Source organism: Pezoporus occidentalis, unplaced genomic scaffold (genome assembly GCF_034315485.1).
Source record: "Pezoporus occidentalis ecotype Australia unplaced genomic scaffold, CSIRO_AGI_Poc_V1 ctg38, whole genome shotgun sequence".
Lineage (NCBI taxonomy): Eukaryota > Metazoa > Chordata > Aves > Psittaciformes > Psittacidae > Pezoporus > Pezoporus occidentalis.
In genome coordinates, this window is record NW_026915702.1 from 1,075,331 (window position 1) to 1,100,272 (window position 24,942).

Below are 24,942 nucleotides of genomic sequence, written 5' to 3' on the forward strand. Positions count from 1 at the left end.
CCTGCCGCAAAGCACAGTGAAGAGTCTGGCTCTGTCTTCTTGGTAAGAAGCTAAAAACAAAACCCCAACCCACAGCATACACCACATAGCACAATGTCATTAATAAAAAGCATGTGGAAGTCTATTCTCTTTCCCACAGACAATGAATATGCTACAGTTCTTTTCTCCTTTGAATAAGGCCACAATTCATACTTCCTCAGCGTTCACATCAGGCTTATCACAGCTAAACCAACTCCAATGTTACATATCCAGTCTCCACCCAAAATAAACCTGCTCTGTAAATATTTGGTTTTCTGTACTCTCTGAGTTCTGTTGCATTGATGGGGCTGTAGGTCTTTTAAAAGGCATTTACCAGACAGCTCTCCATTAAAGTAAATCTGAAAATAACCTGCTGCTGCTTCAAGATGAGTCTTGTTTGCTCTAGGCAGAGCTGAAAGCCGCAGAATTACCCTACCACTGTCAGAAACAATGTAGGGTGCTTTTAACACAAGCCCTTGAAAAATGATTTGATTCAATCACTTCTCAGAAAGTTTGATGTAAGATTTTGAAGCCTGTAGATTCCCTTTTGGCAAGCCCTGAAAAAGAAGTCTATTTATTCTGCTTTCTTCTGCCCCCATCTCCGCTTTTAAAAACATGTATTCAACACAGAGGTCAGGAATGGTTTCCTCATGTAACATGAACTCTACTAGCAGCAAACTTGAATGAATAAAACTCCCTTGGGAACTCACGATGCCTTCCATGTGTGATTAAGCTGCAGATGATCGCAGCTAGGATTTCCAAACAGAGCCAGCCAAACAGGGCACTTAGTTCCCACTCACTCCTCTCACACCCTTTGCAAACCTCAGCCTGGCTGGAGGCCACAGACCCAGTCCTGCAGAGTCACTGTGTAAGGTTATGAGCAAACAACACGATTAAATGGTGTGAGTTCTACCCACACCTTTTCAAAGCAAATGTTTACAGAAGCACAGGCGTGTTTCACATAAGAAGGAAACTGAGGCACATAGGATGCACCAAGCCAGCAGTAGACAGGAATGGAGCTGTCAGAAAAGCACCAGTTTCATTGTGAGATTCAGGCTCACACCTATAAACCAGACAAGCCTGATGACAGAACCCTGTAAAAGTCCTTAAATGTTTAATCAACATTCAAGCGATAACAATTAAAGAAATACATATTCCAGTAGTCCCTAGTGCTCATCACCACAGAGTCACAACCCATAGAGCTGCTTTCACATCATCAGAAAGTGCAATAGCGGGACATGAATAATCCAAATAATCACTTAGCAGGAATATGCTGCCTTAAAAGCATTTGAGAAGCTCCTTTTAACCATCTGCTGGTATATGATCAACTGAGAATGCACAATCCAGCTCTGTGTTTCCCCATTACCTTGCTTTAAGACAAAGAGATTTGGATTCAGGGATGTTTGAGCTCAGCTTGGCTCAAGTTTAATACACCCACTAATCTGGCAGGTGTTTCCCCAGTGCATTTCCTGAATTAGCTGCTGCTGCACAAGAGCACAAAAGCATTTCTCTACCCTATCTTGTCCTGCCCAAGTAGCTCTCACATACTTTGTCACTTCTTATGGATACATGGTTTTCCATCAAGAAACAATAAATTGTGGGTCCTGCATGTATGAGGCGTTTTAATTCCTCAAACAGCACTGAAAAGCAATTTCACTATCCTGTTAGACAAAGAAAATGATCTATATATAAAAATAACTTCAAGTATCCTCCTAGTTTAATGCTTTCAGATACAAAGATGCTCTTAGAGAAATCAAGAAGTACCATACTGGTACCTCAAGTCTTGGAGATCCAACACTAATGCTTGCAATTCTCCCATTTATTTTTCTTGGAGTGTAGGTAAATTCAGGAAGAATGAAGAGATCCTGCAAGCTGATCATATAGAATAGACACAACTGAACTGCAGTGTGCCAGAAGCACAGGTTACATGTGGGGGAATGTGTCCAACAGCCACGTTTGCTTACAGCTTTATTCATTTATAGTCTATTTATAGATGTTTTTTTCAGCCAAAGTCCCTCAATGGTAATAATGCTGGAAACTTGTACAAAGAGAGCTACAACCAGCCACAAGTGTTTTTAACAGATCTAAAGTAGATCTTAACAACACCAGGTTAAGGATTTAGCAGCTGTCAGAGCTTTTGCTACAACAGGGCTCCATGGCTTCCACAAGAAAGGGAAGTTCATGCCAAAAATCCCCTCGTGTTCATATGGCATGCAGGGAATTGCACTTATTTTCTCTCTGATACTCTTCATACCAGAAATCACCTTCTGCATATGGAATCTGAATATAAAAATTCCTATGGGACACCATATATTTAGATTATTATACATATATATGGCATTTTCACCATTCACATGATTCCCACAATTCTTTCCAGCTGTGAAAGCAGAGGTAGAGTTGAGGTCCCTTAAAAGGCACATAAATAAATGCCTAAAAATACCAATGAACAGCAAAATAATAGCCTAGTCCAGGACCCAGAAGTTACATTAAGGCCAAATTCATTTCCTTTTTGCCCTAATAAATTCTTGAACTGATACTTTGCACAGAAGCATTAGCTCAAATACTGAACACCTCCTGAAGATTTTACTCTCACAAATGCTTCAACATCTGCTCTGAGCTGTGCTGTGAAGCATCAAACACTGGTTTTTAAGACTTACATTTTTAGCTCTTTAAACTACTGCATACACTTGTGGTGTGTTACAAGTAACCCAAAGGCATTACTTGAGAAAAAATACGGTTTTACTCTCCCCCTTCTGATTTCAAGAGGTACTGGAATAAAAACTCTTCAGTTTGTCTCTGCTCAGACGTTACACAACCAGAACCACCTCACATCAGCACGGGTGGAAAGGAAAGAGCCACTTCAATGCAGAGTGTGCTTCCAGGCACCATCTTCCCACTGTTTGCACATGAAAGCTCACCACTGCTATCATTTCTATCCATATGCTCTCAGTGCAGCAAGAGACTCTTGACTAGAGAGATTTACTTGATTAATCCTTGATTATAGATATCATTAATAACTTCCCACATCTCACCTTTAATTCAAAGTGAAAGTTCCTGAAAACTGAATACAAAATAGTTTTCCCAGCCAAGATGCTCAAGCAATGTTCAAGGAGTCTGGCTCTTACTCACACAGCCTTTTGTGGCTGAAAGGGATGACAGGCTTTGAATCATGGCAAAACCCATCCAGACTGCCTGTGGAGGAAAAGGGGAGGACCATGGAGGTCCTGGTGGCTGCAGTTCCTCCCAGCCCCTCATATTTTGTTGAGCAAGGCTGCCACTTCCCAGCTACAAGTTTTGCTTCTAGATCAGAAGAGTGTCTGCACCTTAGAGAAACCTCCTCTAGTGGAAGGTGTCCCTGTCTGTGGCAGGGGGCTGGAACTGGAAGAGCTTAAGGTCCCTTCCAATCTAAACCATCCCCTGAGTCTATGATTCACCATTCTCAAAATTGTGTACCTACTGTGCCACAGGGATCACTCACTGAATATCACCCTGTTACCAGATTACTTACATTTCCATTCTTCAAACAAAATGGAGACCATCAGAGTTTTAAAGCCTTTAACAGGCTCTTGTTTATGGCTCCAGCCTTGCTCTTCTCATCTTAGGCAGGTTATTTCATCCCACAGCTCACGCACATACAAGAGAAAGAGCATCTCCGAAACCAGCTCAAGCTTCTGCAAGGCAAATCTCGTTGCTTCTTGTCATCTTCAGATCCCAGCAGACAAAATGAAGTAACAAGACTGAAAAACTTCTGTCTGTCCTATGAGAGAACAGCTAAACTTATAGCACCTTCCTTATACTGTGTATCATCAGTTGCATGGCTACCCAATGACTGACAGACCACCTAGGCTGCTCTCAGGAACAAGGGTGCTGCACATGTGATCAGGGTAGCCCAAAGCAATCTTAGTGATGTCAAGGATATGGAAAGAAGCAGAGAGCTTGCTGGCTACTGAAGAGGTTCCTGTTGTCACTTCAGAGGATATTAAAATGAAATAAACCACTCAAACTCTCAAGGAAATCCATCCAGTTAATGCTCATTTTCTTCCCTTAAGTACTGCTGAGAGTGTTAATGTCAACAAAGCACAGATAAAATCCACTAGATGAGACACCAGAAGACACAGGATCGTTTTAAAGATGTTTGTATTAGCACCAACACCTAAAGGGAGACTGTGTGCAAGATCGGGGGCAATGCTTCACACTGTTACAGTTCTCTCATATGCAAAGGGCTGCTTATGGCTCTCATTCAACTTAAACACCACCAGGCAGTCTCTGTTCCTGTGCTTTGAAGTTCAGTCAAGTCTTGAGTGTCAAGGGGAGAGCCTAGCTCCCCACAGAAGCTGAGGGCTGAAGAGCAATGCCAGTGAGGACAGAAAGGCTGGTTCCTCTTGGTCTCTAGTGTTGGAAAAGAGATACAGAAAGATGCAAACAGTTTTAAGAATAGCCTCACCTTCCACTAAAATTACCATGCCAAGAGAACAGGAATTTCTGTTAATTCAACAGAAATTTCCCTCTCTGCCACTGGCTTTGAAACCAGCTGAAAGCACCAGCTCTGAACAGTTGTATTTCTTTCTTCTCTTGCACAGTTAAAATGCTGAAGAGGTATCAATGCAGCTGTGTAATCAGAGGTAGAAGATGAGAGAAAAAGTGTCTCTCTCCTGCTGCAGCAGGAGGTCTCCATGCAAGGCGGGCTGGGAAGAGCACTGGGAGGATAGAAGGAGATGGAGAACTTCATTTACCATGAGTTAAGACACAGGAAAAACTCAGATATAGATTCTCCCTACAACAAACTACTTACCAACTAATGTTTAATACAGGCAGTGGAAAAGACTGAAAGACACAGGATGAAGACCATCACACTGTGAACAGCGCCCATCTACCCTAAACCCTCTCTATTCTCAACCCACTGTAACCCTATGGTTCCAATCCAACACTAATAGCAGATAAAGCAGACTATGCATCTTACATCATTTCTCTTCCCCAGAAGTCCTGCATGTTTATTAAGGAATGCATTTTCTCCACACTTATTTTACTCAGGTCCTTGTGATTGCTGAAATCCCTCGACAGAGTTGAGGATGCAGAAAGACATTCTGATGGCAAGGAGTGTTTTGGACACTTCTCATCAAAAAGGCCCATAGTAACTATATTGCTTTCTTCCTGCAAAACAACATCATGTCATGCACAAACCCCCTCCCCTCAACCTCATCTGATATCATTCATTGGAAAGGAATAAATCATGACTAGCAAAGGCAACTGAATCTCTATCTGGCTTTCACCAATACACTGCACAGGTTAATTACTACACCGCAGTAAACATGGCTTTTGGGAGGAGATCACTGAAATTATGCCTCTTAGGAAATGCACTCCACAGCACAGTTTGCAACTAGATTAATCCCAAAAGATAACTAGCAATTTATTTAGACATGGGTCAGCAGTGATCCATAGGAGATTCTGAAATGACACAGTTTTTAAGGACATTTTAAGATCAGAAAGCAAATCTGATCAGTTTGTACTCCCTGAAGCTACAGCGCAACATCAGTGTTCTAGACCAGTCTGTTTGGAGCACAAAATTAAACATGAGGGCAGATGTGGCTGAATCAAATTTAACTACAAATTTAATTACATTAAAACATGGGATTTCATATGAACACTGAGCCTTGATTCAAAAATCAGAAGTCCAAAGAGACAGAGGACAGTTTCTTCAGGGCTTCACTGTCGTGAATGTTAAGAACTATCAAACAGTGTCACCCAGTGGTAAAGGACTTCCTGCAGACAGGAACAGAGCAGAGAAAGTCGTAGGGAGAAGAGGGAAGGAAGACTGACCATGCTTACATACAAAACTGCTAAATATAAACAGCAAACAGACTAAATCCCATGCTGTTTTTGCAGAAAACCTTACTTCCAAGTCATCCTGTTTCTGAAAACATCAGCATCAGAGGGCAATGACTCTTCAAATAGAAAAGGTTTAGCACTAAAGGTATTTCTGAGGGAAAGGGGGCACCAGAACAGCCTCTTATTGACTGGGGGAGCAGAAACAGTCAAAACATCTGACTTGAGATGCTTAAAAAGAGACTGGTGAATCCTGAATTCTCTTAGAACCTAGAGCACAATACTTCAGCAAGATTGTTGCAGGGAAGAGGAACACGTTGATGTGGCTGTTTCCACACTTGTTCTGTATTTCTTTCGCAAGATCTAGTGAGCAAGACAAGAGAATAACATTGAGGCCAAGCAAATTCCAGGAACAAGAGTGTAGTCATACTTCTGAAATGTAAATCTTCTGGATGCTACAATGATGATGATGGAGGGTCTTGGTGAATATTCAACTGGATTGAAGTCTATGCCAGATATTTTATATATATATACATATAGGACAGAACCTTTTTGGGTAACATGGTCTAGGGTGAGGTGTCCCTGCCCATAGCAGGCAGGTTGAACTGTATGAACTTAAGGTCCTTTCCAACCCAAACCATTCTATGATTCTATGTAAGTCAAAAAGGGTAAAGTTATCTTTGATATACATCAAAAATGTGGAGCAAGAGAAGAGGCAGGTTATGGCACGCATATAAACATGACTGGCACAACAAACAGGGTCTTTATTTATCAATAAGGTAGGAATTTAAAAAGTAAATGGAAGAGCAACATCTGTGAACTGAAGAACATGTCCTACGTTGAGGAAGTTGTAACAGCCCTGCTCACTTGATTTTTAAAATGCAGAGATTAAGACCACCCTGATTCTCTCATTAGCAGTGGGCCTGACATTGGTTTGAGAAATTCCAGTGACTCAATATTGGGACTAGAAACCACATTCTTAGAACAAGGCACTCACTTTTAAGCAAAGAGAATAAAATGGTAGACTTAGTGAAAGGTTTGTGTTCAGCTGCATGAAGAGACTGAACTACAGAACATAATCATCCCCTCTAGCTTTACAAATTCATAAATCTACGAGTGCAATTAACAGGTGTTAGTAAGGGGGTCAGAAGATTAAAATCTCTCCATTAATCAGGTAGTTGTGCATTCAGTAGCTACAGCAGCAAAAAATGAGACCAAGCAAAGTAAATGTTCCACATGTTGCCTAAGTTACACCAGCACTGTGAATTCCAGAATCTTGCCAATAGGAGCATAATAAGGCTGGTGAAGCTCCAGATTTTGCTCCATGCCACATGCTGTTCCTTAGGGCACACCAGCATCCTGCCTGGAGCTAGGGCACAGCACGATCTGCTGAGCTGTCAGGCCTCAGCTCCCTTCCGGGTGTTTCTGAATGACAACTTAAAAGGAATTCTACCACCAATAAAAGAAGCCCATTTTCAACAAATGTAAAAATACCAATGTAACGAGAACCACACAGCGCTCTGCAGCCTGCCAGCTCCCCAAATACATTCATAGCTAGTTATGCAAAAGTTAAGTATTTCTTCAGACGGGGCAGATATGTATCAGTGACCTGCTAACTCAACAACTTGAGTTCCCTTCTTTTTCTAGCAACAAAACAGACAACAAAATTGCTTCTTCCTTCCCTCTGTGCTAGCAAATGGCTCAGAGCAAGCATCCAGCCTCTGCTTTGATTTCTTAACACAAGATATATCTTTTCTTAGATACAGAGAAAAGGAAACAAAGGTTTTCTTAAACCTATTGCTACTTCAAGCTAACACACTCCCAGCTTACTCACAGGAAAGAAATAAAACCTTCACCTCAGGGAGTTAGTGTTGGCACAGGCAACTACATCCGCATTCCAGCCTGCACTCTGTCCACAGACATCCCTCCTTGCCCAGACCTGTCTTACCACTCTGAGCTGGCAGAGATGTATTTAGGTATGTGGTTCCTCACTGCAACTCAAGTCAAAAAGTTTGCCACTACAAAGGCAGGGAAGAAAGACCTGAAGGAAAAGGCAAAAAATGAGACCAGTAAAACTGATGACCTGATCTTCCAAAAGTGAGGTAGAAAAAGAAATTAAAAAGAAGGCTGTGTCCCACCTTACTCACGACCTTAACCAAAGGCATGATGCCCTGAAGGATTTAAAAGGAATGAGGGGGTGCAAGAGTGTATGTCAGTCAGAACAAGCTACAGGAGGCAGTGCATACACCATAGGGGTTTAGCACAGTCAAACCTGCTACACATGAAGCTATTAAACTGCAACAGTGATCAACAGAAGCCTGACAAAGAACACAACGTGCCACAGGCCATTTAATGGAACAGCATCTTCTAACAGTTTGATGGAAAAAAAACAAGAGTTCTGAAAACCAAGAATTCATAGAAAACAAAACCTGAGAGAAATTGCACTGGGTCACAACTGTCAAAGCTGGTGACTTTTTACATGCTCTTCAGAAGCAGCTACAATCAGCAGCTTCTACTGAAAGCTCATAAATCAAGTAGCTCTGACTGGGCACGGCTGAATACCAGCCAGTACCTTGCACATAAAAGGATAACAGAGCAGTCTGAGATGGAAGGGCGTTACTTTCTCCAGACACATGCCTCCATGTGAACACTTTGCTGATGTGTTGCTCACACAACTGAGCTGCTTTTGGCCTTTTAGATCCTCTAGAATGAAGAACACCTTAAACGAAAGCACTCACACAACTGTAGCATGTACACAAGGATGAACTGTGGTTATGTATGGTGACACAGGAGAGTTTCTAGGTTGTTTTTTGTCATCTTCTTTTCTTGGTTTTCTTAGAAAGGCATAAAGAGGTTCAGGAAGGGAGAAACAGGCCACCATTCCCTAGTCCCTGCAGAAAGGAACTGCTCAACAAATTCCAAGTAGTGAACAAAGACAAATAAGACACTAGAGGGATGACCCCAGTGTCTCCGCAAAGGGATTGTTTGTTGGGCTTGTGAGCTGGTGGCAGGAAAGGAATTTCCTTCAATTGTTACCTTTCTGCTTGATAGACCACCTGGAGGGAAGTCTCAGATGGTCCTTCCTCAGCAGCACTCATAAAGGGAGCCAGCCATAGCACTGGAATTAATAGGACTCTTCAGCTCTGCTCCTCACATCCTTCTCCAGGGCATTTGAGAGGACAATTCACTCACTTTATGTGATACAGAAGTGGAATTGAGCTGGATTTAAACTTGAACTGGAAGAAAACTTAAGTACTCAAGTTGAACAAGCAAACAACCAGAATAGTACTAGTTCTAAGAGGCACTACAGGGTTCTCCATTGTGGTAAAATGTGTTAAAACAAGCCACCTGCATCCCAAAAAGTCACACACTAGTTCACAACAGTCTCATAAAGGAAAATGAAATGTGCATATTCATGTTTACTGATACTCATAAACAAAGAAAAACCTTACAGAAGCCAAAACCCAAAGGGCTGCAGAACAAGACTCATGCAGCGTCAAGAAAGGGGCTGAAAGTCTTTGTCATAAAATGCCTGCAGATGAGGAACAAAAGCAGTATTAAGTCATGGTTTGGCTCTTGCTAGTCAAGGTTCACAAAAGCAACTGTACAGAGCTCCCAGAGAAGTGAATGCCATTTGTCACTTGCATATGGACAAACACATCTCTGAATGAGGGTGCTGTCAGCCTGAAAAGGGTTTGAAAAAAGCCATCTCACAAGCCTTGGAGCCCTCTCAGTACCACCATTTCACAGGTGGTACTTTACTTTACAGCTTACTTTAAAACAGGCAGCTGAAAAGCTGTCCCTTAGCTCCAGTTTTAACAGCAGCAGCTTCATTAATATGATGAATACCTATTGATAGGCAACCACCCATTGCCAGCTGCACCTCTTTACAAAGAAGCCAGCCCTTCTCCTTCCTCTGCTGAACAGAGAACTCAGGGGGCTCTGAGCACCTGCTGGGGCTGCAGCCAAAGAGGGGAACCTTCTGGCCAGCAAGCTTCATATGCTGGCAAGAAAATACATGGTAAGGACTCCTTAAAACTGTCACTATCCGGTGTCCCCATAGGACTCCATCTTACTGCTTCAGATGTTTGTAGAAGGGAGGAAGAGATGGCAAGAGGTGTTTCTGTGGTCCTGTTCCTGCTCTCCTCCAATAGCTAAATGGGCTAGTTAAAAATAAACAGAGAAAAATTTTAATTAAAATTCCAACATGCCTCTATGACCCCCATGTTTTTTAAAAAGCAAAACCTCTGGTTTGCAATAGGACACTCCAACAAATGGTCACGGGTGAATACTTGGCACTGCAGTGAGCACATTGCACTGTATTACATCCCAGCAAGCACACTGATATCACACACTGATAGTGTGTCCTATCACTAAAGTAATCACTAGCTTTTTCCACGACTGTGCAACCTACAGAGACCTTACGGATTCATTAGGAAAGGAACTGTCTTTGTGATAAAGGGTGAAAGAGGAACTGGTATTTGTATAGGTATGCATTCTTGATTCCTTAGCTGTGCTTCCCTACAGGAAAGGTGCTCTGCAAATGTCAGCACCATTTCTGAAGAACAAAAGGAGGTAGAAGCCCCTATACTGTAAATTCTTGACTGTTACTGATCCCATAAACTTGAGTTAAACAAACCGACTCTCCACAACACCACCAGATGCTTAACCCAAGTTGCTCAAGTTCCTACGTACATCACAGGTTGTTCCTCAGCTTCCAACACAATCACTTTCTCAACCTGCTTGCTCTACAAGTGGTGGAGGATTCCACACTGCCAAAGCAGAAAATTAACAGCTGCTTATAAATTAGATAATCATGTTTTGTCATGTTTTAATTTATGTTTTAAAACTGAAAAAAAAATCACTGAGCAAGGAGAATATATCAAAATACAAAGTGGGACCTGCTCATCCTAATGGGCTTGGATACACCGGAAGCTCACTTCCTCAGCAAGAAAGCTGCCCCACAATTACAGCAAGGAACCCAGTCACGACAGAAGAGAAAGGCTCTATTCCAAACTGCACCAAAAATCACATTTCTGATGCTAAGCAAGTCACCAAGGCTTAAATTAATCTGGAACAGGCTGTGGTTGTCAGCACAAGACAACATGTCGGATACTAAACGCTGAGAGAGCAAGACATGCTTTTTTGGATGAGCACATCAGTAGGAAACATCATAAATTACACCACCACGATGCTTTGTTCTATTATAGGCAGCGCTTTGTCCAAAGTATTGGAGCCATTTGACGTTAAGTCTGTTTTTAGGACTGAACAAAATGCTTGGTTTAGGATCAAGAGGCAAAAATCCAAAGAGGTAATTTGCTGAATGAAGTTTAGAAAATGAAGTTGATGACGTTTAAAATAAGCTCAAAAGTTATGGATTAACAGACACACAGAAGATTTATAAACTATGTTAGAGGCTGTTAACTTGGTGCTGCAAAAGTAACACGAGGGATTTACGACTCTTGTGCCTGAAGGACTGACAGCATTTTCATCCCAAAGCCTATTTTAAGTATTTCTTCCTTCCCAAGTTATTACCAATGTCCCCAGTGTTTTCCTTTTTGTTATTTGTCTGTGGATTTATCATCTCTGCTACAGCAAAGACACATTAAACACATGTTTTTGAAAGCCACACTTCTAAATACTGTCCTCAGAAACAACTCCGCGATGAAGATCCACATTGAAAAGATGCAATATGAGCTGAGAGCCTGAGGGCTTTCCTATTCCATTGGGGAGTATAGAACATGCACTCCAGCATGTTAGTAGTAAGACAGAGACCCATTTATCAAAATCTGTCCTCTTTCAAACAGCATGTACTCCTCAACAGCCTCAGTGCTCAGCAGGGTGCATCTTCAGCCATTCATCAGTGGGAGTTTATTATACACATTAGTGTTTAAGATAACAGCAAACGCTTGCTACAGTTAAGTCCAATTTCATCAAGAGAAGGTGAGTAGTCCCCCTGTAATGGGAATGTTAACAAGCCAGCCATAGCTCTTCTCATATCAAGATACAAGACGTTATAAACAGAGGATTCTTACCCACTACACTGAACTCGGGACCTTGCCTGCACAGAGGATGTTGTCCCACTTGCTTTAATATTGATCCCCAAAAAGCAATCAGAAATGCTGCACAAGCACCACAAAGGCAGCATTTTTACTGCCAGACAGCAACAGGATCCATTTCCAGTTTAGAAATGCATTTGGTTATGAAAGCAAACAGGCTATCAAAAGTAATCCAGGAGCCTTCCCCTGCACACATTTGTCATTAATGCTTCTTGTTCTCTCACCTACACCTTTGCAGCACTGGTACCAGGAGCCACAACATCACAGGTACCAATGGCACCAAACTACGACTGGGGAATGTTTGAATATGGTGAACGCAGTTTGAACATGGTGTTAACTCAGCCAAATGTGAGTCTTAAGGCTCTTTCCAGCTGACAACAGCCATCTCCACCCAGTCCCAAATCAGCCCCATTTAAGAAAATCTATAGCCATGATCAGCCCGTGCTGCACTCATATGAGCAAACAGGCAATTCAAGGAAGCAGAACCCCCAGAAGAGACACACACAGTTGACTGGGATCATGCAGCTTCTGCCAGTGCAAGGTGTTAGTGAAAATCAGCACAAAGAGTAGTATCAGGCAAAGTTATTCCAGACTGGGAACAGTTGAACCAGTATGAACACCATCGGCTAATGCAGAGGGAGCATCCCTCTACTTCAGCCCTGCAGACAAAGCAGTATAACTTGTAGGCAAAGGCTGGAATCCCAGCAACATTTAAGATCAGACAAGCACAGATGGAAAAGAGGAATCTATTAAGGGCAGTCAGAAAAACAACCCCAGCTCCTTCATCCTTCACAATACATGCAGGCAATGAGGAAAGAGTTGCCAAAGGCTGAAATGACAATATCTCAATCATTACTGTTCACGTTTCATTAGAGCTCATGTTATACATTTATTTTACAAACAGCAATTAGAACCAAAATAAGAGCAGCCTCAGTGCCCACACACACTCGAGAGTCATTATGCTCCACAAGCTTACAGTCTACGCAGAGGGCTGAACCACTATTCCCATTTTACAACCTGTATCTTTCTGGAAGCCAACAACAACCTTGTCCCGAATCAGTCTCCAAAACAGGAGAAATTTTGGACACTTTACCTTTGTCTGCCCTTGATCAATGTTTTATCCTTCCAGAGAGACATGACCCACAGCTCGTCTTTCACATAAGGCAACATCCTGCTCATGTTTTAGGTAACTGTTTGGTTTAGATTTTCCAGATAAAGCTGCCAGTTGCCACCTCCTTCCCCAAACCTTGCCAGCACTACTAACCTGTTTGCTGCAAAGTCAGGCTGCATGAGATGCAGTATTATGTGTCTCTGAGCAGGGTGACGGTCACCTCCACAAGAGTTCACTACCGTGGCATCACTTTATGCGCAGCTACGCTAACGACTCCAAGCTTCAGGTTAAGCACCCTCTTTCAAGAATCATTTCCCCTCTGACAAACACACCTAATTAAACACACACCTCAGGGTCGGGTGGAACAAACAATAAGTCTTTGTGGTTGTACAGCTCTGCAGAGCTTGATTCAGGAAGTATATGTCTGCAAATCAATGTTGATCCGCATCCTACTGTGCTCAGTGTTTTCCTACAGCTTCTGTTCAACATAAGCATCTACTGCCATTGAAAACCCAGCACTTCCAGGAAAACAGTGTTTAGTTAAATTCACACAATGGTTAAAAAAAGGACAGTAAGGCCATTAAAAGTTTGAAGTCAATGGATGAACTTTGCAGGTCAGCAGCACTGGCCTTACTGGAGTGCATGCCAGCAAATGTGCCTTGTCCACCACGAGAAACACCAGTCTCACTACCAGGGAGATTAACACATTTGTTAAATGTAAAAATGTAAGAGTTTGTAGAGGCTACAGCACAGGTTCTTATCTTGGAAAAGAGATTTATGCACCATTTCAGAGTTCTTTCATCTTATCCAGGGGGCATTTCCATTGCGAGACGGTGCTGACACCCCTTCTAGAGAAAGCCTCTGAACATGTTTTTTAAATATGCGTTCTCAAAGAACTCACATGGGGCAGCTGCATTGCTTCAGCAACTGACTTGAGAGGCAGGAGGAGACAGTATGTTAAGGAGTAAGGCAGACACACAGGAGGCCAAGGCAACAAGAATTTTATCCAGATCCTCATCTCATTCTCCTTTTCTTTGCATCAGATAAATCACTGCAGTTCAGCCACAAACACCTTCTATTAATCTTACCCAAGAGCTCAGCTAAAACTTGAAGACATCAACCACTTGTCTCTGTCTCATGACCATTTTTTACATCTCACACAAGCCCACTCTCAATACCATTATGATCATTATTTAATTATAAACAATGGCTTGATTAAAACATACATATTTATAGAAGCATTCATGTCACCTACCTTTTCGTCTTTAACTGCTGTAGCTAAAATGGGAAGCAAGCTCCTTAGAGCGTTAGCATGGTCATCCAGAGGGCAAATCAAAGCAGCTATGCTGAGCATTGATGTCAAATATCATCACTCTCACACAGCTTCCATAGACACTCGCCTTCCTCCATTGAGTTTATGAGAAGTCAAAGGAGCCCAGACTCCCAAACTGCCATTTAATAGCAATGGGAAAAATCCCTTCAAAAGCAAAATAATCAGAAATTCCAGCTCAAATGTCATCAACTATAGTAATACTGAACAAATCAAACCTGCCACTGTTTTCTGCAATGCCTCCAGTATGCCAGCTTCACATACAGGATAACAGTGGAAAATACTCAGTTTAATCACTTCCTGTATTATTCACCACATTGTGTGCAATACCTTGTGGATTAATTATCTAGATAACAAAATGACTGTGAGTGCTATTAACATTGTCGGTTTGAAGTAGTCATCTAAAGAACCAGGGCGCTGTCCTCCTGCAATCTACAGCATAAGGGAAGCTGAACTGGAGAACCCCCGCCCCGATCTGCTACATACAGGGGAAAAAAGCCCCTTCCTCCCCATGTAGGAAGGTGACTAAACCACCGTGCAAGCGCAGAAAGCCCCAGTGATTGGGAAAGTACATAAGAGGAAAGGGTTTCCATACCTGGAAGGCAAACTATTCAAAAGAATGCAGAGAAGGGTCACCAAGTCCAATGTATTTGAGTCTTCTTCACCTGAGATCCGGTGAGGAGCCAGAGCTTCCTATCAATCATTACGTGAACTTACTATGTAGCAAAAACTATTTCTTAGTCCCCTATGTAGTCCCCTATCCCAAGGCATAGCACAACACCATCAATGGCTGAACTAACTGTGGAGCACAGTGGATTCCCAGAACTGACTGCTTAGGGATGCACACAACCCCCCTTTTCCCAGAGCACTCTAACTTGGCCAGAGCTGTTCATCTCCTTTCATGGAAGTGGGAAGCTAAACACTAGGTCAGGTCATGGGAGGAACAAAACCACAATCACTGAGTGGGACAATCCATTGCCTCTACCAGTGACATCTAGAAGATGTGTACTCAGGCTAAGCTGATCCTTTTGGCTGGTCTAAGCTAATCATGACTTTTTCTGTAGAGAAAAAAGGAAAACAGCACCTGCAGGAAACAACCTGCTCAACCAGGTCCAGAGGAGGACCATGAAAATGGTCAGAGGCTGGAGCACCTCTGCTATGAAGACAGGCTGTGAGAGCTGGGGTTGTTCAGCATGGAAAAGAGAAAGCTCCAAGGACACCTTATTGCAGCCTTTCAGTACCTAAAGGGTAGGAAAGATCGAGAAAGACTTTCTACCAGTGTCTGTAGTGACTGGTCAAGGAGCAGCAGTTTGAAACTAAAAAAAAGGCAGGTTTTGATTGGACATAAGGAAGAAGTTCTTCCCTGTGAAGGTGATGAGGTGATGGCATAGAGTGCCCAGAGATGCTGTGGCTGCCCCATCCCTGGCAGTGTTCAAGGCCAGGCTGGAAGGGGCTTGGAGCAACCTGCTCTAGTGGAAGGTGTCCCTGCCCATGGCAGGGGTTGGAGCTGGATTTAAAGGTCCCCTCCAATTCAAACCTTCTGTGATTGTACAGCTGATCACATTTATACTAGGACAAGATAAAGATGGTTTTGAGGGTGCTTGTCCTGATCCAAAAAAAGCAGACCAGAGTTGACATAAAGCACTGGGGGTGACAGGGTATTCCTGGACCCAGGACAGCCACACAAGCAAAGAAGCCCTTGAGCAGAATTCTGCCATCCCTAACCACAGATGGTGGTGACATCCCACCACCAGCTTGGCTGCATAGCTGGAAACATCTCATTTTTGTACACTGTGGTAAGCAAGAGGAACGGATTTCTGTTTGAAGGCAACATAAAGTGAAAATATCAGTGGAAATATTTCTGTTACTTCCAGGCCACCAAACACAAGTAGCACTTGCTAGTTTACTGCTCTGCTTTCCAATTTGAGAAATGCCTTGAATGGAAGTGTTTTCTTGAACACATACCAAATGTCACTGAACGTAAATATGCCTAAACTCCACCTCCAAGAGAGCTTCGTTTTTAAATTAACTTTGAGCATGTTCTAACCTAAAAAGGGAAGAGGGAAGAAAAGAAACAAAAAGACAAAAAGTGGAAGAAGGTCTCTTGAGGCATTTTTCTTTCTGTGAACACAGAAGGAAATAGGTGTTGGTACAAGCAGAGAGGAAGAGAGATTTACATCTCCCTGTTTTGAAATAAAATGCTACCAGCAAAAATACTAGATTATGGATGCAGAGAGAGGAAGTTGCAAAGCTGCCGAATGGCTCAAGAGCTGTGAGACTTCACTCAGTGCTGTAGCTGTGAAAAATAAAAGTTTTGGGTACTATAGAATGGTTTGGGTTGGAAGGGACCTTAAAGCTCATCCAGCTCCAACCCCTGCCAAGGGCAGGGACACCTTCCACTTAGAGCAGGTTGCTCCAAGCCCCTGGGTCCAACCTGGCCTTGAACACTGCCAGGGATGGGGCAGCCACAGCTTCTCTGGGCACCCTGTGCCAGTGCCTCAGCACCCTCACAGGGAAGACCTTCTTCCTAATGTCTAATCTAAGTCTCCCCTCTGTCAGTTTAAAGCCATTCCCCCTTGTCCACTCCCTACAGGCCCTTGTCCAAAGCCCCTCCCTGAGTTTCCTGTAGTCACTGGAAGCTGCTCTAAGGTCCCCTCTTAAGAAGCCACCTTTTCTCCAGGTTGAACCAGTCCAGTTCTCTCAGCCTGGCTCCAGAGCAGAGCTGCTCCAGCCCTCGCAGCATCTTTCATGGCCTCCTCTGGACTCACTTCAGGAGCTCCATGTCTTTCTTCTGTTGGGGGTCCCAGAGCTGGGGTAGAGAGTAGGATTTAGTAACTCAAAAGTTAAATAGATTAAATGTTGCATCTGTTGTTATAATTAAATTAACAAAGTACTGATAGAATCATGCATGTTTTCCCCTTGTGTACCATACCCTGGGCAAAGATGTGCTGTAGCTGTATGCATTTCCTGTGTTATAAATTAAAACACAAGCCAGATTCACCCTTCCTGCAATGCTATTAAATCAAGGAAAAATTACTCCAGGGATAGATCTGGCCCAGAGATGTTTTGCAACAAAGATGAGTTTCAGACTAAATCCTACCAAAAAAGGTCTGTGTGGAAACACTTAAAACATCTTCACTGGTGTTCCCAGGAGTACTTGTTTAAAAATATATTGGAACAGATAGTTCTCAGTATTAAATGTGTGGAAAATCAGTGGTTTAGAATACTCTGTTTCTAGGTGATTAACCTGATATTATTACCTTCTGGATATGGGGGTTAGGAGAGAGTTTTATTGTTGTTACGGTCTCTTTTTGGTGCTTTCAGGGGGTTTTGGGGGTGTGGGGAGGCACTGGGGGGGGGGGGGGGGGAGATTTGTTTTGGGTATTTTAAATACCAAATTAGCTGCAGTCTTAAATAAAGGGCACTTTATGTGCAGCATCACTTGTGTACCAAGAACTGAGGAGCTCAGAAATTACAGGTGTACTTGGAGGATCAGACCCATGCATTCAAGAGATTTCAAATCCTCACATTGAAGTTACACAATCAGGTGAAACATTACTATAAATAGCACCAGGTTAGACTCTCAGCTGGCATGAGCTGGAACCAGCCTAGTGAAATCAATTCATCTTCCATCTTCCACAGCTCATCTGAATCACTCAGGGAGCGTGCAAAACATTAATATTCCAGCTCTCCACAGAGTCACACATGCAGAAGTGCTGGCAAAGGCAATGGCCTTGATTAACCTTCATATGCAGTAGCATGATGCTGGAGACCTGCACTTGTAACACTCCTCCCACAAAAGACTACATCAACTAACATGATGAAAACAGCCATAAACCACACACAAGCTGTTGATCTCCAGCAAGTTGTACAGCTAGTTTAATCACTGTAATCACATTTTTCCAGAATCATGGAGAATTGGGCTGGAAGGAACTTCAAGAAGCCATTCGTCCCTTCCCTGCCTCAGGGCAAGCTGTAGCACAGCTACACACGCCTGATACCTCCTTTCTTAGAAGTCTTTGAGCCAAAATCCTTCGCTTTTGGTCTTAGTCCAAAACAAGATGTAATTTTAACAGTTGTTCATCTTGTTTTAAGCTCCAGGTGTTGGCCTTCAATGCTAATAAACAGACTGGCTAGGCCTGTGTGAATACAGAGCTGAGCCTCTGCTAATGCAGGGACAGCAGAAGATATAAACAGGTAGGATTAATGAGTTTTATAGAGCAAGAGTCAAACACAGCAGAAATAAGAAACCTGTTTGACAAATCTCCATCGCAGGGGATATTTTTAGCACATCTGGAGGAGACCAGAGAGGTCATGGGAAAAAGTCTGCAGTGCTCTCACCAGGGCCATACTCTCCATGACAGGCACTGAGGCACAGCAGGCATATGGACCGTACTGCTGCCGTACAGAAAAGGCCACTCTGCTCCCAAAGAGCTCTGTTCTCTCCAGCATTACTCTGACCAAGCCTGTTTTCCATCCCCAGCTTGTGACAAAGTCCCCTCACTACAGCACAGGAGCACGTACTTCTGCCTTCTGTTTTCCCACCACAGAACGTCCCATGGAGCAAACAGCTCCAAACCTCCCGAGGCACAAATCCAGAGCTGGGAAGCTGGCAGGGAAAGCCATTAATAGTACTTGGACGGTTCTCACCAGCACAGAGCGATTCAGGACTAACAGCACTTACTGATAGTGCTTCTGCAGTAAGGTGAAGAGAGAAGGGTCTGGCCATCAAATCCTAGTCTTAAAAGAGCTTTAAATGATTAAAGCAGGGCATCAATTCTTGTCACAAGGTGCTGCAGCTTATTTAAGTCAAGTAAAGTGCTAATAAGAACATGTTTTCCCTTCCACATCTTCCAGTCATGGCATCACTAGGATCTGCTTGGAAATGTTTCCACTGCTGCTGGCACAACCTTGTGCTTATAAAGAGATGCAAACTGGGATCCTCATTTAGATTCCAAGCCAGAATATAGATATACAGATTTCTTGTATTTCCGTGCTCAAACCACCCCCCCACACACACCCCTCCCACCCCCCATATTTCTTTGCATGCAATTATTTGGAAAAATCACACTCTTCAATCTCCTGGGACTCAGTTTATTCCAATAATTGAGAGGGCTTTTTTCTGTTCTGATGTTCTGGTTTTGAGGGCAAGGTTATTTTTTGTGTTTATGATCCTTCTTCAATTATGCAAAACCCACGGCAAAAGTGTAATAAAATATGCAACAATTCTGTTGCTTATTTCTGCAGTCTGACGTTTTCATTTCATGTCATAATGAGTCTAATCAATCCAATCCGCATTACACACACATCCCATTCCTAACCAGTAGCAATTACAAATAGGGATCTGATTTCTTTCTTCCAGAATTGTATGAAAATTAATGTCACTTGTCACAAAAAGAGTTCAGGCAACAAAGAGCAACACACAGAACTTAAGTATTTTAATTTGACACCATTCTTCATGCAGTTCTCAAATCAAAAGCAACACTGTTAAATTCTATTATTAGTCCTTCTGCTTGGATCATCACTCTGAATAAAGGCACTAATGAGATGGAGACCTGAAAAGCGTTGTCTTAGAAGCCATGAAACTCAAATTGAACAATTTGTACCTCGGGATTAAAAATCCTCAGTAAATCACATGTTCACCAACAAAAGGCTGAAGTACTGAACAAGGAGCACCTGCAGCAGCTCTGTTCCTGTCTGCACAAGTGACAGGCTATCTCTTGGGTGACAAACGTGTGAGTCTTCTCATGACCTGTATCAGAGATGCTGTACCCATTGTGGTTGGGATGCTGTACTGGCAGCTTTCCACTGGGGCTCAGATCCTCACAGCTGCCCATAGACAGCATTTCCCTGCTCTTCTCCAACACATTTGCCTTTATGTCCCAGGGTGCCACAAGCACAGTTGTCTCACTTAAGCGGGAGGTGTCTTTCACCAGTTCATGCCCTCCCAAAGACCCAACTGGTCTCACTTTGGCAGCTGCAATAAAAACAACTGCTCCACTTCAAGGAGCAGCCAGTTGCTGCAACAGCTTCTGCCCCAGCTGATGCAAGTGGGAAACACCAATGTTTCTTCATATAAGTTACAGAAGTCTTGCCTTGAATTTCACTTGGAAGCTGCCTATTGGGCTTTTCCATGTAGTGCATCGGCCACTTGTTCCTTAAAAAGTTCAAACAGGGAAAAAAAAGGATGGAGAAGCTGGAGGAACACTGAGCAATTCTGCAGCTATGGCTTCTGTATCTGTCTCCAGAAGTGGCTGTATCACACCCAGAGTACATAGTTTACCACCTCAGAAGTCAGTGGGCTGCTCCAGTTTCAATTCCCAGTGCAGCCCATCACGCAGTCGCATGCCAAGTGTGAAATGCAGACTGTGACTACAGCAGAGATGGGCACAGAGCAAAACATCAGTGATTCAGCCTCAGCAATCAGATGTCACATCCATTTCATAAAAACATCTACCTGTTCTGCAAACTGTGTTAATGGAGGAAAAAAAAAGCTGAGTCTTGCAGATGTGCAAAGCTCAGACAACAACAAAACCAGGTCACTGATCAGATAGACTCTGGGGGTGTAGTCACTGTGAAAGGTGGCATGAGTTTTTTCCTCACAAAGTAGCGAGACAGATGGACAGGAATGCCTACTGTAGAACTGTCTCATGAAAAGTGAGTGACACAATGAGGGATACAGAACATTTGTATACAGACCTGTTTAAGCTGAATCCCACATAGCGTACACAGGACTGGGGGCACAAGAACTGCACAACTGTTACTTTCAAGCTACCTGAATCTTGGACAGAATGCCCATGGCCAGGCATCCTAGGACAGACTTAGGGAAGTCTAACAGCTCTCCAGCTGCTACTAAAACCTGTATGCAACAAGAGGCTAAAAATTATCGAGTGATCTCTTATAGAATTATAGAATCATAGAATAGTTAGGGTTGGAAAGGACCTTAAGATCATCCAGTTCCAACTCCTGTCATGAGCAGGGACACCTCACACTAGACCATGTCACCCAAGGCTCTGTCCAACCTGGCCTTGAGCACTGCCAGAGATGGAGCATCTTTGGGCAACCTGTTCCAGTGCCTCACCACCTTCACAGTAAAGAACTGCTTCCTTATATCTAACCTGACCTTTCCCTGTTTTAGTTTGAGCCCATTCCCCTTTGTCCTATCACTACAACTTACTAGGTCCCAACTCGCCATTGAACAAAGTTACAAGATAGGCAGGATCTAAAGAGTCTCCTGTATTCCAGTGATCCCTTGAGGCCCAGTCCCTCCAAAAGCAACGGCAGTGACAAAGGTTCAGTTTTTGGTGACCTTTGCAGTCACCAAAACCCTCAAATTCCCTTTAGCACATGAAAGTTTTTCATACCTAAGTCCTTTATATAATCCGAGCACCAGCAAGGGCAGATAACTGGATTTATTTTCATACAGCAAACTAAATAGAAACCTGATAGTTAAGATCAAAATAAACAATTGCAGACTTTGAATAGTGATGGTTATTCCCTCCTCCTGTATGTAACTTCCAAATGCTGAGTAAATCAAAGCCTAGAGACAAATGCACACTGTGGACCAGATCTTTCAGCAGGTATAAGTCAGCATGGTCTGAACAACTCTTCATACATAATTATACTGCCAAATACTTGATGAAAAGAACTGGGTGGATGTCAGCATATGCTTTGTGTAAAGCAGACAAGAGGACCTTTGTCAGACAAGAATTAAATTAACTCACTATAGGAACTGTATCATGAAAGAAAACCACACTCAAAACACATGTGCAGGCCTGAAAACAGGGGTAAAAAGCATGCAGAATGTCAGCCGAGGTCTGCTCCTTACAAGGAAAGAGATTCAACAGCAAGAGATACTGTTATACATTGCATCCAGAGAACTGGTTTTATAGGAACCAGCAGGCTTGGCTTGAATACGTAGTTTGAAAGGTGGACTATTCCTCACATTTTCTTTGGTGTCTTTTAGCTGAAACGCTCTGCTGACACAGCAGTGCCAAACAGCAACATATTCCATAGGGGACCACAGTGCCTTTAGGCAGAATGAGTGCCTGGTAAAAGCTGCTCCTGGTTTGCATGCACATTGCAGTGGAGAGCACAGATCCAGAGGCGCCTGGAAGCTAGCACATCATTTTTGAGGACAGGGCTCAGTGGGTTCACATCAGCAGGGCGCTTGTACGTGAGCCATGGTCAGTGCTGGCTATTCTGTAAAGGCAGACAAAGGAGGAAGCAAGCAGAAAGAGACAGAAACCAGTGCAGCAAGGAGAGCAGCAAATGACTCACATGCTGTATTTCTGCCTGTGAGACTAGTCTGTGCTAGTCACAGCTGGATATTACAGATAACAACTCCAGCAGTCTGGATTGCATAGATACCAGTTTGCAGCCTACACATCTGCCAGATTTCTTGCTAGATACTGAAAACCAGTGTACATCTATCTAATCACTCAGCAGCAACAATTCCCCTTCCTTCAGTCTTTTCTTACACAGCTTCATCTTGCCCATGAGACCTAAAATTATTAACAACATCTGATTTTTTGCTGGAACGGTGGAACAAGAGAACTGATAAATTAAGGCTCAAAAAAAGAAGAGATAAAGCAAAAAAATTGAAGTTTACCAACTGAAAATCATTTCCAAAGCAATGATTCAGCTTAGTGTGTGATCTTATGCACAAAGACACAGGTTTTCCACATATTAAACTAATGCTACCTAGAACAAAAGACAGAATCATAGAATAATTTGGGTTGGAAGGGACCTTCAAAGGTCATCTAATCCAACCCCCCTGCAATGAGCAGGGACATCTTCAATTCAGGTGCTCAGCTTTCCTTCAAAAAGCCCATCACACAGGTAGGTAGCTAATAAATAGAGACAACTGCAGTCCAGTACAATATGTCAGTTTCAACCTAACACAGAATCTTGCTGGTACTGATGCTGAGGCCACATATTTTCAAGGAAAGCTCCCAGACCTTTCCTGGTGTGAATACTTAATGTTTTGAGGGAATTCTGTGTTTAGAAGTTACTCCATCAGAAGCACGCACTGTTATCTCATGCACTTTGTGTTAAATTATGGATAACCAACTTGGAAGATTGCTCACAAAATCTCCAACCCCTCAAGCAAAACAAGCACTCCTCAGTCGGACACGCTATGGACAAAGGGGATTATCAGCCTGGCCTGCAAGTGCAAACAGCCTGTTGAAAAAGGCAGGTTCACATTTGCATGTGGAAAAAAATTAGAATTAATATTACTAAATATAATATTGCACCTTTCTACCCCCCATGTCATTTACAGTAATACACAAACACCCATCTCTGCCTGTTCCAGTAGATAACAACAGGTAGCAGAGCCAAAGTCAAGTTCTTTTTCAAATCACTTGGGATTTGAGCACTCCCTCCCAGGTTCCCCCAGAGTAGAGCAGGAATAGGAAGTACCTGCACGTGGCCCTTGGACCCACCTTCTTAAAAGCCTCAAAATACCCACAAGATAGCCAGAATTCCCATACAAATTCAAACTGGGGAGTGGGAAGGGGAAGACTCAAGTATCAGGATGTTCCAAATTGGCATTAAGAATTGTAATCCAGCGCTAATTACACTGGGGGAATGGGGGGGGGGGGGGGGGGGGCAGGCAAATAAAAATCAGTCAAAGAGGATCTGTTTGCTATGGCATGTAGATGGCAAGAGAGAGAAGGATTTATTCTGCCACACTGAAATCTTCATATTCACAGTCATTGTCACAGTGTTGAATAAAGTGTTGCTGCTGCTTCCTTGTATCATTCTCTGCTATGGCACTCTCTGCCATCCCAATTCCCACTCCCTCTTACACCTTTACAAAATGTCAGTGCAGTGACTTTCGAGGAATTTGGGCCAAGCTCAAGAATCCCCATCTGCTCCCGTTGGAGAGGAATGAGATCAGACTGTAAATGAGTGGCAGACTCCTAGCAAGGAGACATGCAAACACAATTTGGACAAGTATGAAAGTCAGTCCCAGCTTCCTTCATTCCAATTAAAAACTTCAGGCTTGCCTCTGTCTCTCTGTAATGAAGCATTCATATATTCAGCTCATCATCCTTTTAGTATGAACTCATGCATGTGCAGGCAAGCGCTCTCCAGACATTTCATTAATCTACATTTAACTTAAAAATGGTTAGATTTGGAGACGTGCATGCACAAGATGAGGCTTTCAAGGCTTAAAGAGTAATTAGGTCTTCAGAAAAGTGGCTTTGGTAGCACATCTTCTCACAGTTACTCAAATAAATTCAAACTAAACAGATGTTTAAATCAGCACAAGATTTCTCATTAGACACCAGTGGGTTTTTTTCCTGTTTTAAGAGCTTTTCTGAATTGCTTCGCACTGTGTATGTAGAAGCATGTACTCATGCAGGTAATCAGCTTGCAAGGTGGTTCCCCTGGACACACACACAACCTGGGTTCCAAAGTGTAATTTATAATAATATGTCATTATAGTTGGTAGCACTACAGAAATAAATATACAGAAGACATGTTTCATATCAAACCATCAGTCTTTCACGTGAAGTGCAGGAACAAACAGCAGGAATAGAACAAATAACTGAGGAGCAGGGCAGCATGTCTGCTCAGGTCATGTGCTGGAG

The 24,942-nt window shown here is 42.9% G+C and overlaps 1 protein-coding gene across 5 annotated transcripts in view; it reads right to left on the reverse strand.

Moving 5' to 3' along the window:
- The window catches only part of FAM107B (family with sequence similarity 107 member B), a 61,190-nt gene that overhangs the window by 11,514 nt on the left and 24,734 nt on the right, over positions 1–24,942 (reverse strand). Inside the window, exon 1 of one of the 5 annotated variants that reach the window (XM_062631937.1) lies at positions 10,537–10,561. The exons of 3 other annotated variants lie outside the window; for them this stretch is intronic. The gene's annotated coding sequence lies outside the window, so the exon portion shown is untranslated. Of the gene's footprint in view, positions 1–7,789; positions 7,813–10,536; positions 10,562–24,942 lie in introns of those variants that run through there. One more of the 5 variants, XM_062631938.1, reaches the window with a different exon arrangement.